The sequence below is a fragment of the Geotrypetes seraphini genome, chromosome 6 (assembly GCF_902459505.1).
Source record: "Geotrypetes seraphini chromosome 6, aGeoSer1.1, whole genome shotgun sequence".
NCBI classification, from domain to species: Eukaryota; Metazoa; Chordata; class Amphibia; order Gymnophiona; family Dermophiidae; genus Geotrypetes; species Geotrypetes seraphini.
Window position 1 is genome coordinate 84857076 of NC_047089.1, and position 14579 is coordinate 84871654.

Here is a 14579-nt window from a genome sequence, read left to right on the forward strand (position 1 = left end):
ACTAGGCCTTAATGCATCATATGCTTGTGCACAATGAACAGAACAGGCTATCAATCATGAGCATCTCTGCAGCACAACAACTCAGTCTCCTCTCCCCACCTGATCAGTTTTAGATTTCTGAATCTGCAACCGGAGTCTAGTTTTTCCAACACAATATCAACCAGCAGCATACCCGTAGCATGTTTAGACTGTGCCATCAACTCCCCTACACAATATGTGGCAACAAAAAACCACCATGGAAAATGGCAGCTTAAACAAAGTGACCTCAAAAGCAGAAGCACACACAGCTTGCAAAACCCCCAAGAACTGAGCTTGACATTTATCATATTATAAAGCTGGGGCTAACGGACAGCTGTGCTGTGATAAATAACCTGCTGAATCAGTAGGAGTCTGTAAGAAACCAGTGAAAAACCCTAAAGCTCTTTTCCCTTTTGGAAATTCCTTTGAACAGAAAGCAATGTAATACGAGTATGTTTTGGTTTGAGTTTGTTTTTTCCTTTATACCATAGGCGACGGAACGTTTTTTTGTTTTGCGGGGGGGGGGGGGCAAAAGCTGGGCAAAAGCTCCGCCCCCACACCCGCCCAAACTCTGACATGACTCCACCCCCATAATAATAATACTAATTGTAATGCAATTTCTTCTACCCATTTTTCATATACACACAATATAATCTTATTAATACATAATGGTAACCAAAAAATTGAAAAAAACACAAAGCACACTGTACGCAGAGAAAATGTTAATTATCATTTTTATTGGGGGGGTTTCAAAGTTGTCAAGGCAGATGACTTTAAAATATGCAATGTCACCTCAGTAACAACTATAGAAAAATAGACAAATATAGTGCAAAATATAGATAGCAGATATGAATTCTCAAAACTGACACATTTTGATCACAAAATTGAAAATAAAATCATTTTTCCTACCTTTGTTATCTGGTGATTTCAAGAGTCTCTGATTGCACTTCCTTCTGACTGTGCAACCAATATTTCTTTCTTTCTTTCTTTCTTATCCAACATTTCTTTCACAATTCAACCCCATCCCCTTTGGGTCCAGGTCTCTTTTCACTCTGCTTACCCTTCCCAGATCCAGCGTCAGTTCTCCTTTGTACCTACCACCATCTTTGTTCCAGGTCTCTCTCTCCCTCCCTCCTCTGTTCTGATCTTCCATCTCTCTGCTCTTCTTCAGAGTCTCCCCCCCCTGTCTCTTCTGTCTGCACTTCCCATAGTCCAGCATCTCGGTCCAGGCCTTTCTCTATGTCTTCTGCTTACAATCCCCCCGGGACTTTCTCTGCCTCCCTCTCTCTCTCTTCTTCCTTCCTCCTTCCTTCCTTCTTATATCCCCCTCACTGCCTTCCAGCCTTTGTCCCACCCCCTCCCCTGAAGCCAGCCAGCTAGCCTGCCTCCCTCCCGCACCGAAGTCTGGCCTAACCACCGCCGATTCTTCCTTCCCACCAGTCCGCCGCCAAAGCCAGTCTGCCTCCCTCCCTGCCACGCCGAAACCTGGCCTACCCACTGCCGATTCTTCCTACCTCCCCGTAGTCATGAGAAACTTAAGGCAAGTTCAAAAATTCTTCGATAGAACACAATTCCAGCTCTTGGTCCAGTCCTTAGTCCTAGGTCTTCTAGACTACTGCAAAATACTCTATCTCCCCTGCCTCGCAACCATGATAAAACAACTACAAACAGTTCAAAACACAGCGTTAAGACTTATATATTCACTGAGGAAACATGACCACATCACAGCAACATACCTCGACTCACACTGGCTCCCAATACAAGCAAAAGTACAATTCTACCGCCTACTATTTAAAACCATAAATGGAGACAGCCCAGCCTACCTAAACAACTGCCTAATCCAAACTACCTCAACCAGACATAGGAGAACCCACAAACCGTTCAAGCACCCTCCAATCTGAGATGTCAAACAAAAAAAAACCAAACTGTACAATGGCCTTCTAGCCACACAAGCAGCAAAACTAGACTACCAACTCTCCAATTTACTGATAATGACCCCAGACTACAAATCATTCAGAAAAGAAATAAAAACCATGCTATTCAAGAAATTCTTGAAGACAAACTAACACCGCAAAACTCATCCCAATTCTCTGAAGCAACTTGTTCTACACTTCAATTCCTTTGGAAATGGCCAGATAACTTCTTTTGTAATCCACCTTGAACCGCAAGGTAATGAACAAATAGAATCACTAATGTAATGTAATGTAATAATACATGAAAACTATGCAGAAAAACTGTTTTTCATAAAGACCAGAGATTATTAATAAACCCAGCAATGGCATTAATTGATGACTATCAGTTCAATTATATTTTTAGACTATTCATGTTGATGTATTCTAAATAGGATTAAAAGGGTCCCACTAGTGGGATAATAACATTTGATGAGCTAGACATCGGAAGAGGTTAAGGATTAGGTGGGGGGGAGGAGATAGGATGGAGTAAGATTTTGAGGTTAGAAGAAAAGGGGATTGGGTATTTATCGGGGTTGTGAGGGTACTTGTGAAAGAAAGTTGTATGATTGGACAAAAGGGGGGGAAGTTTGATTGGTGGAGAGTTGTGAGGAGTTTGGTGCGGGAGAATCATTTTAGGAATTGAAGGAGGTTGGTTTGGTGGTGGGAAAGAATTTTTGTGGTGCTTTGATTGTTTGGTGCTACGCCTGTTATACAATGTTATGAACTTTACATGATGTCATGAACTTCGAGTTTTTATGAATTTTTGATGTTATTTATAAAGCTTTTTACTCAATAAGAGTGTTCACAGTCTTAGCATTTTTTGATGTTTTTTCCTTTTTTCTTTCTCCTTTAAGCACATAGCACTTTCAAGCACTTTTTCACATTGTGATGTTTTGGGGAGTTTTTCTATTTTTAATTATTTATTGAGATTCTTCCCCTGATGATAATGTTTTAATATGATTTTCCTACTCCAGCACTACACAATTATTTACATCTTGGTCACTCTAAAAGGACTTAATGATGTATGAGGCGATTCTCATTTGGACTGAAGTTCTGGTGCTAGTCACCTATGAGAAATAGCCTGAGCCTATATACCGCACGTTACTATTTAAGGCTCATACTGATGTCCTTTATTGAGTTGCATTATTATTCATTTTGATAACTCCTATTATTTAGGTGACCAGTTGTCAGTTTTTCATATACTCCCTTCAGGGGTAAAGGACCGCTTAGCTAATTCTCATTCATTTTTGTATTGGACATTATTGGCTATTCTAGTCCCTTAGGGTTACATATCCTTTTTGCTGTTTTGATAAATAGCTGGCCACAGCTTTATTTAATAACTTAAACAATGCTCACAATTCAGTACTTAAATTTATTAACATTCACAATTCCTAATGCGGCAATCCCCCAAGCCCCATTTCCCCATGAGTTATTTGGTAACGAACATAGCTACTCCCTCTTATCAACCCTAATTCTCATTCATTTTTGCCAGTTATTTATGCCACAAGAAAAGGTTGTTTGTGTTTTATTGGAATATTATAGGCAATGTTTAAGATGACTGATTGTGAATTCTAATGTTAAAGGGTCCCACTAGTTTAGACTGGTGGGATAATAACATTAGATGAGCTAGTCATCAGAAGAGGTTAGGGATTAGGTGAGGGGGGAGGAGATAGGATGGAGTAAAATTTTGAGGTTAGAAGGAAAGGGGATTGGGTGTTTATCAGGGTTGTGAGGGTACTTGTGAAAGAAAGTTGTATGATTGGACAAAAGGGGGGAAGGTTGATTGGTGGAGAGTTCTGAGGAGTTTGGGCGGGAGAATCATTTTGGGAATTGAGGGAGGTGGGCGGTTGGTTTGGTGGTGGTGGGAAAGAATTTTCCCGCCCACCCACCCGTATTAGAGGATAATGGGGGAATTGTTGGAGAAGGGTCTGGGGGGAGAATATTTATTGTTAAATGTATTTTAAAACAGTACAATGAGGGAGCAGTTTACCGGGCTGGAGGAGAGCTGAGGGGTGTCCCGTTGCTGGTCCCGGGTGTACAGCGGCGGTTTCCTCTTCCTGGTCGGTGGCGCTGACAGGCAATTACAGAGACGGACCCCTGACGTCACTGGGTCCGTCTCCGACAGCGTAAAAGCACCCGCTGCTGCGGTTGCGGCCGCAGGGCGTGGCCGAAGGGGCGTGCCCTAGCCCCTTAGGGCACGCCCCTTAGGAGCCACATAGAGTCCGGGAGCCGGCAGTGGGAAATTTATTTGGGATATATAGACCCGGATTGGATCCTGCTCCCCATTATTGGATCTAAGAAGTCTATTCCATATCTGCTGCAGTGAGGACGTCGTTGAAGTCTTTTCTTTCTTAATAATGCCGAAAAGACGAGGAAGGAACACCGGAGGAGCCTCCCGGCGACCCTTAACCCCAGTGGTTACCATTGATGATTTTCTCCGACGCCTACAACGGGAACAAGAAGGGTCGGGTGCTAGCTCGTTGGGGACACTGCCGGAGAGTAGTGCGGTGGGTTCCCCTGAGCATGATGTCACTCTTAGCCCCGACGTTAGGACGCCACCCCTCCAACCGACGCCGCAAGATGCCAGCTCCCCACGGGACCAGAATCTACCTGAGGAGGTGGTTTCTTCTGTGTCCACAGAGGCTAGTATGGAGGGCTCGCTGAATATGACAACGGGACTTGCGATCGGGACAACAGAGGTTGGAGGAATACAAGACGTCACTGAGGTAAAGCTAATTCCAGAACATTTAGATACTACACCATTACAACTTTTCTCACCTACAAAACCTCCTACAGTCACACTCGAAGCATTATGGGACTTGGTAGTAAATTTGGGGAATTCCTTAAATCCTCAAATAAAAAGTTTGGATAAAGAATTAAAAGAACAAAAGGAAGAAATAAAAGTTTTAAAGCAGGATATGTCACAATTTAAAACAGAGACACAAAATACAAATAAGGAGTTAATGCTACTGAAACAAAATCAAGATATGTTGGTTAAAGATAATATATTACTCAGGAAGAAGCTGGAAGTGCAGGAGAATAATGGCCGAATAAATAACTTGAGATTTATAAATTTTCCAAGAATCCTGTCAACTTCTCCTAGAGAAATGGTGAAAAGATATTTTATGGAAATTTTGGAAATTCCTGAAAACTCCTTACCTCCTCTTACAAGAGTGTATTACTTACCTGCTAAGCCCCAATTCAAAGAAGAAGACAAAATTGAGGAACCCCGGGAGAGGTCATTGGACATTTCGGCTATACTGGAACAATCAGATAGAGAATTGGCTGTTCCAGCTACTCTCTTGTTGTCTGTGGCTTTGGCTCCAGACAGGGATTGGATATTAAAACTTTTCTTTAAAAATAGATCCAAAGACTTCCTGGGACAGCACATTCAGATTTTTCCTGATGTCTCTAGAGAGACTCAAAAAAGAAGGAAAGAATTTTTAATTCTAAAACCTGGTGTGACTCAAATAGGGGGTATGTTCTTTTTGAGATATCCATGTAAATGTGTAGTTAGATATCTATCATTGAAGTATATATTTACAGAGCCATCTCAACTGATTAGCTTTCTCTCAATGAAACGCCTAGAAAAAGGAATAACAACAACGTCCATGGAAAGTTAGTTTCCTGCACTTTAGTCAGATAAGGATTTTTCCTAATTAATTAATTTGAATTATATATGTTCTACTCTTAATTATGGATCCAATAAAATTGAGGACTAGTGTGAGATTAGCTAGGTTAGTATTTCCTTGTAGTAATATTAATTTTGCAATTTTAGTTTAATATGTTGTTTGATCTCACTTTACTGTACAAGATGTATATGCTTGAAATATTGTAAAATTTTATAAATAAATAAAAAAAAAAAAAAAAAAAAAATGCAATGAAATACAGAACAAGCTCACAATATAATTGTCAGAAAAACAAACCCCCCACCAGTTTGCCCATACCTCCCCCAACACCAACTCCAAATCCCCTGAAAGGACCCCAATACCAGGTGCCCCAAATAAGCAGACTAGGAACAAGTAAATAGAATACAATCCAACAGGGAAGACAAGCATATAAGAAAGGCAAATACCAACCAATCCCTGCCCCCAGTACCCATCTCCCAACCACCCCCCACTCCCAGTCCTCCTTCAAGTCTACCCCAAGATACCAAACAAAATTGAGATATGTAAAATCCCAGAGAAAGCAACATGTGGAAGCAGCAGCCCAAGGCAACAGAGCAATCGGTCAACAGTTCAATAAGCGACTACGAGCCCTTGGGGTCAAAGTGTTCCAAAAAGGCTCCCAGGTCTGTTGGAATGTGCACCCAAGTAGGGAAGAAAAGTCCTGTACATCTCTGCGTTCCTACTGCAACAGGGTGATCAGTCGATATCGCCAAAGAGAATAATCAGGACTCTCTACCTCCATTCATTTAAGCAGGATACACTTTAAGGCTATCGTTACTGCCCACCGGAGGAAAGCAGCAGTTCCCAGTTGACGAGGAGAAAAGTGAAGAGGAACTCCAAATAAGAGCAAAGGGGAACGTTGGATGCGTATCTGCCAGATTTGTTCCACAAAAAGAAAAATGGCTTCCCAAAAATCCTGAATGGCAGGACAGGACCAAAACATATGTCCAAAGCCTGCTTCAGGAGCATCACAGCGGAGACAGGCAGCAGTTGCTCTAAATCCAGAAAGCTAAGCCCGTTTAGAGGAGATATACAGTCTTAAAACCAATTTGTAATGTTGTTCCCAATAGGTAGTATATTTACGGAATACAGATAACTTTTTGACAACACTAGTAATAACATCATCGGTTAACTATATGGATAGATCATGAGCCCACGCTGCCAACAATCGGAGGTGATCAAGCAAAGGGGACCCATTCTTCAAATGCCTGTGGTGAAATTTGAGAGGAACTGAGAGCTGGGAGCCAATAGTGAAGGCCGTGGATAACAGGTCAGCCATTAGATGGTGGGGGGCAGGGGCAAGGAAACAATATAATGATGAAGTTGCAAATAAGCAAAGCCATCAGTACGTGGGAGATCAAATTCTGTACACAATTGATCAAAGGACTTGATCTTCCCAACATTATCCACCAATTGGAACAAGTAATGAATCCCCCTTGCCGTCCATTGAGCAAAACTGGCCCCATCTACCCCTGGGAGAAAATTCCCATTGAAACGCAGAGGCAAAGAGGGGAGAATAGTAGAACTGATAGAGTGGAATTTACAGACCCATCGCCAAACCTTCCTCAAGGGTCTATGTAAAACCATGAGAGGGAGAGGCTCAGGAGGAGTTGAAGGAACAGAATGAAGATAGGCACTAAAGTGAGTCTTAGAAAAACAAGAAAGTTCCAGGGAGGTATTAGTAATAGTAGCTGTACCCCGATAGAAATCATTAATATGGCGCATTCCACAACCGACCGTCAAAAAGCGAATATTCAACAATCCTAGACCGCCCTTATACCAGGGAGAAGCCGGCTGCCAATAGGGTAAGCGAGCCCATTTACCTTCCCAAAGACACTTCTGAATCATACGCTCCAAGCGATTTTCATCATTAGAATTTAAATAAAGAGGGAGGACTTGAAAGACGTACAACCAGCAAGGGACAATAAGCATATTATATAAACTTACTCTGCCCATGAGCGATAGCGGAAGGCCCTTCCATAAGTGCAGACGAGAGACAAGAGCCTGAAACAGGGGCTCCACATTCAAAGAATATAAGCGGGAAAGGTCAAGTGGGATAAGTACCCCCAAGTATTTCACCGCAGTCTCTGCCCATCGTAAAGGAAAGGAGTCCCTCCACACCGTGCGAATCGCAGGACAAGAGGGAAGGGCAACCGATTTATCCAGATTAAGAGACAGACAAGAGTGAAAACCATACTCAGAGATAAGATCCAGTGCGGACGGTAAAGAAACTTCCGGGTGAGTAAGAATCAAGAAGACATCATCTGCAAACGCCAAGGTCTTTAGAGCCACACCCGCCACCGGTAGACCCTGCACCTCCTCAAAAGTACGTACAGTGCAGAGCAGGGGTTCCAAGGCAAGTAGAAAAAGTAGGGGAGAAAGGAGGTATCCCTGCCTGGTACCTGTGGAATAGGGAAGGAGTCCGTGCAAGTACCATTGACCAACAAGGATGCCTGAGGATTAGAATACAAGGAGTGAATGGCACAGAATGCTAGGAATGATAAAGAAGGGGATCACGAACAGATCAGAGAAGGTTATCATGCCGCTGTATCGGGCCATGGTATGCCCTCACCTGGAGTACTGCATCCAGCACTGGTCGCCGTACATGAAGAAGGACACGGTACTACTCGAAAGGGTTCAGAGAAAAGCGACTAAGATGGTTAAGGGGCTGGAGGAGCTGCCGTACAGCGAAAGATTAGAGAAACTGGGCTTCTTCTCCCTCGAACAGAGGAGATTGAGAGGGGACATGATCGAAACATTCAAGGTACTGAATGACTTAGTAGATAAGGACAGGTTGTTCACCCTCTCCAAGGTAGGGAGAACAAGAGGGCACTCTCTGAAGTTGAAAGGGGATAGATTCCGTACAAACGTAAGGAAGTTGTTCTTCACCCAGAGAGTGGTAGAAAGCTGGAACGCTCTTCCAGAGGCTGTTATAGGGCAAAACACCCTCCAAGGATTCAAGACAAAGACAAATTTCTGCTGAACAAGAACGTGCGCTGGTAGGGCTAGTCTCAGTTAGGGTGCTGGTCTTAGACCAGAGGGCTGCCGCGTGAGCGGACTGCTGGGCATGATGGACCACTGGTCTGACTCAGCAGTGGCAATTCTTATGTTCTTATGTTCTGTAAGCCCAACATACTCAAGTGTGTGGAATAAAAAGGACCAATGAACACTGTCAAAGGCCTTAGAGGCATCCAAACTAACAAATAAAGCTGGAATCCGATGTTGACAATGAGCAAGCGCTAAAAGAACCTTCTGTATATTACAAACAACTGTCGGCCGCGAATAAAGCCGCCCTTATCTTCATGGATCACAGAAGGAAGATGAGGGGCTAAGTGATTGGCTAGCATACGGGAAATAAGTTTAAGGTCAACGTTAATCAGAGAGATCGGGTGATAGGAACCAGGATCATCAGCCCAGGGAGAATATATTTAGATGGTTCCAGGTATATGGGTTAGTGGGGAGGGCGGTCGCAGCTTGACTGTTTGGAGGTAGGGCCGAATGAGGAAAAATATATGGGGGATTGAATTAATATATGTTGAAGGGGGAATAATACCATAGGTCATCGTGTGGCTGAAGTTGGAGGGGGTTGATAAGAGGGAGGAGCTACGTTCGTTACCAAATAGCTCATGGAGAAATGGGGCTTGGGGGATTGCCGCATTGGGATATGTGAATGTTAATAAATTTAAGTATTGAGTTGTGAGCATTGTTTAAGTTATTAAATAAAGCTGCAGCCAGTTATTTATGCCACAAGAAGAGGTTGTTTGTGTTTTATTGGAATATTATAGGCAATGTTTAAGATGACTGACTGCGAATTCTAATGTTAAGAAAATTAAGAAAATCTTGTTTTCCAAAACACAAGGCACAATGTCTTCTTCAAAACAACATTTTATATGTATAGAGAAGAAAAATAAAACAGACCACTGCCATTTTAGAATTTCTTAAATGTACTCTTTTAAGAGTTTGACAGTTTGATTTAGTCAAGCTATCTTGTTAAATGGCAAAACAGAAATGTAGCCAAGTTGTTCTGAGTTTGATGGAATTTCATGAATGCACAACTATTTCAAAATATATCTCCAGACATCTATTTCAAACTTAAAATGTAACCAACATGATCAAAAGCAAACTCTTCTTAAAAATCAATACTATCTAGCTAGATTTTGGAATGATTGACAAGTCTTGTTAAATAAAACCCATTAGATGAAATCTCAGTGGAAAGGTATTGGTGTTCATTGATACACACCATTCCCAGCCTAAATGAGAATACTTGTTAAGTGCTTTGGAAAGTATTTTTAGTATGACAGCTAGGAATCCAATTCAGCTGAAGTTTTCCTAACCTTTATAACAAACCATTTGGGCAAGTGTCATATGCCCCAATAAACAATTGTATTTTTATAGAAACATCTATTTTTTTTAATCTGTCATCTACTTTTAAATACATGTTGCCTGAATTTGAAATTATTCAATTGTTTATTGTACTGTTTGTTTTGAACTGTTGTCAGTGTTACTTAGGGCCTGTTTTACAAAGCCGGCTACCGGTTGCTGCGCAGTAATGGCCCCGAAGCCCTTAGAGATTTAAAGGGCTTTGGGGCTGTTGCCGCGTGGCAGCCACTAACGCGGCTTTGTAAAACAGGCTGCTAAATATCATCACTACTTTATAATTTTTCATTGATGATGATTGTGGGTTTTTTAAAAATAATTTTTATAGAACATTAAGGGGTCCTTTTACTAAGGCGCGCTAGTACGTCTTAGTGCACGCTAAAAATTAGCACATGCTAAATGCTAATGTGTGCTAATGCATCCATTATATCCTATGGATGCACATTCTGGGGTACCATATGGTTTACAACAGGATAAAAAGGCGATTTGGTAGACTAGTAAATGAGTCGAGTTAGCTCCTTTGTAGTGCAAAATCGAAAGCCATCACAGCGTTACCACATCTACTTCTTGGAAATATATCTATATCTATATATGTACTTTGTGGTATGCAGCCTATGCCTGCTAGGTCTGTCCCTAGAGCAGTGCACAGTTCAAGAGCAGACACTCCACAAACAGCTCCATTTTAACCCCAAACTGAGGAATTGGATGACTTTCCTTCTCTGTCCTATAGAGGGAGCGGGAGAGCAGAAGTGCAGGTTTCCCATCCCCCACACAATCCTAGGTTAGTTCCCAGGAAATCATTTTCACCTGAGGGTTTGGGGCGTGGCTGCAGACTGTTATCCCAGAGAGCTGAGCAGTTGGAGAGTCAGAAGCAGAATCCGAAGGAGCAGCTACAGCTAGAGGACAGGCAGCGGCGCTCAGGGCTGAGAGCTCTGAATGGCAGCCCCCATGTGGAATGCATAGAGTTGACTGAGGCTAGAGCGGAACCGCCTCTCTGCATGCCTGAAGTTCCTCAGGACATGGAGCTGGACCCAGAGCCAAATGCTGAGTTACAGAATGAAGTCCTGCCCATGGAAATTTGCTGTTCCAGAAGAAAGTAGTTGATACTGCCTATGTGAGTAACTGAAACCTTGCTTATCTAAGCTGCCTCCAAGTTGTTTTTGGTAACCCTGTGGGAGCTGGAGAACTGTGAGGGCTCCTATGGAAACTGTGAAAGACTTGTTTTGAATTTTGAATATTTTTCTTTTTCCCCTGGGTGGGGGGAAGAACTGTTCAAGTCCCAGGCAGTGGGGTTTGCCCCGCATTTTCTGTGGTAGGATTGAGGGCCTATTGTTGGAAACGTTATTACCATGCGGAGCACACTGCCTGGCCAGCACGTCAGCTGCTGGGAGGGTCAGTGCCGTAGCACTGACTCAGGCTGAAGATATCAGCACAAGAGACTGTTTTTGGTTTGAAGTTTTTCTAAGTGATTGGACTGTTAATTGGCTGGAGAGTCAGCCACAGCTTTAGGGAAGATTTGCCTTCTGTGTTTGGAACTGCATCTAACCTACATTTACTCAGAGACTGTTTAATGATATATTTTGATTGTTTTGGGACTATTCTTGTTCACTGAACATCCTGACAAGTTTGTGTTTTGTTTTGAACTGATTAATATGAAAGCAAGCAAGTTAGCTTGATTTATTTTGGTTTCAAGAATAAACCCAGTTATTACTCGAAGAATACCTACCTGGTGAAGTGGTGTTTCCTTCTGTTTTCCCTCCCTTGTGCTGCCCGCTGCGGCTCACAAGAGTTTTTTCTTGTCCCGGTGTCCCAGGACCCATTGCCCTGAGGCTGCCGGTGACAGCTTGTATATATTGCAAAATATGTAAGAAAGAAAGTAGACTGGTGGTTAGAGCACTGGTGTGAAAATGAGAGAGAGGTTAGGATAATGGGGAGTTTTTGATAATAATAATGTATATATATTTTTGTTATTTTGACAAAATGTGTAGGAGAGAAAGTAGCCTAGTGGTTGCAGCAATGGTGTAAAAATCAGAGATGCAAGGATTCATTTCTCACATTTGCTGCAAAGATTTTGTGACTGTGGTAAGTAGGCTTACCATATAGCTCTAGAAAAAGGAGGACGGATTGAGACATACAGGTTTTACTTCTATAACCTGCAATGGAAATAAAATACAGGATATTTCAATCCATCCTCCTTTTTCTGGAGCCATGTGGTAACCCTATATGGTAAATCAGCTTGAGGCCTCTTTACTAAGCTGCATTATGTGAGAACGAGAGCACTCTCTAAAGTTAAAAGGGGATAGATTCCATACAAACATAAGGAAGTTCTTCTTCACCCAGAGAGTGGTAGAAAACTGGAACGCTCTTCAGGAGGCTGTTATAGGGGGAAACACGCTCCAGGGATTCAAGACAAAATTAGAAAAGTTCCTGCTGAACCAGAACGTATGCAGGTAAGGCCGCCACATGAGCGGACTGCTGGGCACGATGGACCACTGATCTGACCCAGCAGCGGCAATTCTTATGTTCTTAAAAATGGCCTAACATAGGACATGCTAAAGCATACTTTGTTAGTTTTACCATCTGCATGTGCTAACCTCAAGGTAATTATTATTGCTTTTTTTAATGATGGGACACATCAGGGGCAGTGAATGAGTGTGGATACTGTAATCTGCTTACATATGTATGTTACCACTAGTGCATTCAAAACATAGTTGCCCTTAATCCCACCTAAATAGGAGGTGGTAAATGCATAAGAACATAAGCCTAGCCTTACTGGGTCAGACCAATAGTCCATCAAGCCCAGTAGCCTGTTCTCATGGTGGCCAATCCACGTCACTAATATCTGGTCAAAACCCAAGGAGTAGCAATATTCCAAGATACTGATCCAGGGCAAGCAGTGGTTTCCCCCATGCCTTTCTCAATAACAAACTATGGACTTTTCCTCCAGGAACTTGTACAAACCTTTCTTAAAACTAGCTATGCTATCCGCTCTTACCACATTCTCTGACAACACGTTCCAGTGCTTAACTATTCTCTGAGTGAAAAAAAATGTCCTCCTATTGGTTTTAAGTGTGCTCCAGGCCCTCCAGATAAGGCCAGAGTTCGTCGGGGAAGAGAGGAGGCTTTGTGAGGGAGGTGCTGGGACAGAACAGGGTGGAGCTGGAGGTTGAACTGGGCAGGGCTGGGGCACAACAGAGTGGAGCTGGAGGCAGGGCAGGGCAGGACCATGTGTTTGGGGTTTTCTGGACTTACCTGAGCATTTCCCTGGTAGTCTAGTTGGCCAAGGTTGGAATGGTTCTAACTGTAACCATGCTTTCGGCATTCGTTACAGCTAGCATGTGACATTAACCTACATGCTAATTGTCATAAAGAGCCACTCCTCTACTCTGCCTCTGTCACACCATAGTTTGCCTGTAATCACATTAAGCAGCAAGTGTTTTGGTTTTTTTTTAACTGTGATGACTAATTTTAACATGGAAGCTATTGAGAGCCTATGTTACCATCTACAGCAGTGATCTCAAACTCAAACCCTTTCCGGAGCCACATTTTGGATTTGTAGGTACTTGGAGGGCCGCAGAAAAAAAATTGTTAATGTCTTATTAAAGAAATGACAATTTTGCATGAGGTTAAACTCTTTATAGTTTATAAAACTTTCCTTTAACAGTTTTACCTTATGCAAAATTATCATTTCTTTAATAACACATTAACTATTTTTTCTGCGGCCCTCCAAGTACTCTATTTTTTCTGCAGCACTCACATTTAAAGTTTAATATTTTTTCTCTCTCAAAACTGGCACATTTCTATTACTAAATTGAAAATAAAATCATTTTCCTACCTTTGTTTGATAATTTCATCAGTCTCTGGTTGCACTTTATTCTTCTGACTTTGCATCAAATACTTCTTCCCTACTTTCAGCCTCCTGTATGCTTCCTCTCCTCCAGACCTCATTCCCTCCCCCAACTTTTTCTTTCTTTTTCTATGTCTGTCTTTCTCTGATTCCTTGTCCCATTTTTTGCTTTGTTTATGGCTCCTTGTCCCCCCCCCCTTCTTTCTTTTTTCCTTCTGGCTCCCTGTCCCCCCCCCTTCTTTCTTTTTTTCTTCTGGCTCCCTGCCCCCCCTTCTTTCTTTCTTCCTTCCTGCCCTCCCCCATGCCACCGCCGCCGGGGAATAGGCTGCTGCTGGCGCCATCGGGAACAGGCCGAGATCTCCACGGGGCTGACCAACTCTCACTGCCCGACGTCAATTCTAACGTCGGAAAGGATGTTCCGGGTAGCCAGGCAGCGATTGGCTAGCCAGAACGTCCTCTCGACATCAGAATTGAGGTCGGGCGGCGAGAGAGCAGGGAGATCAAAGAGCATGGTGCCGGCGGTGATAAGGGAAGGGAAGCAGTTGGGCACCCCTGCTCTAGACAAGCCGCGAGCCGCACTCTATGAAGAACAGTGGAGGGTGACCAGTTGTGCGGACCGCCCCTCCCTTGGTACGCCACTGGAGCAGCAGCGTGTCTGGCCGGCTCATTCCATTCAAAGCCACGGGTGGCGACTCCTTGCGAGATCCATGCCTAAGT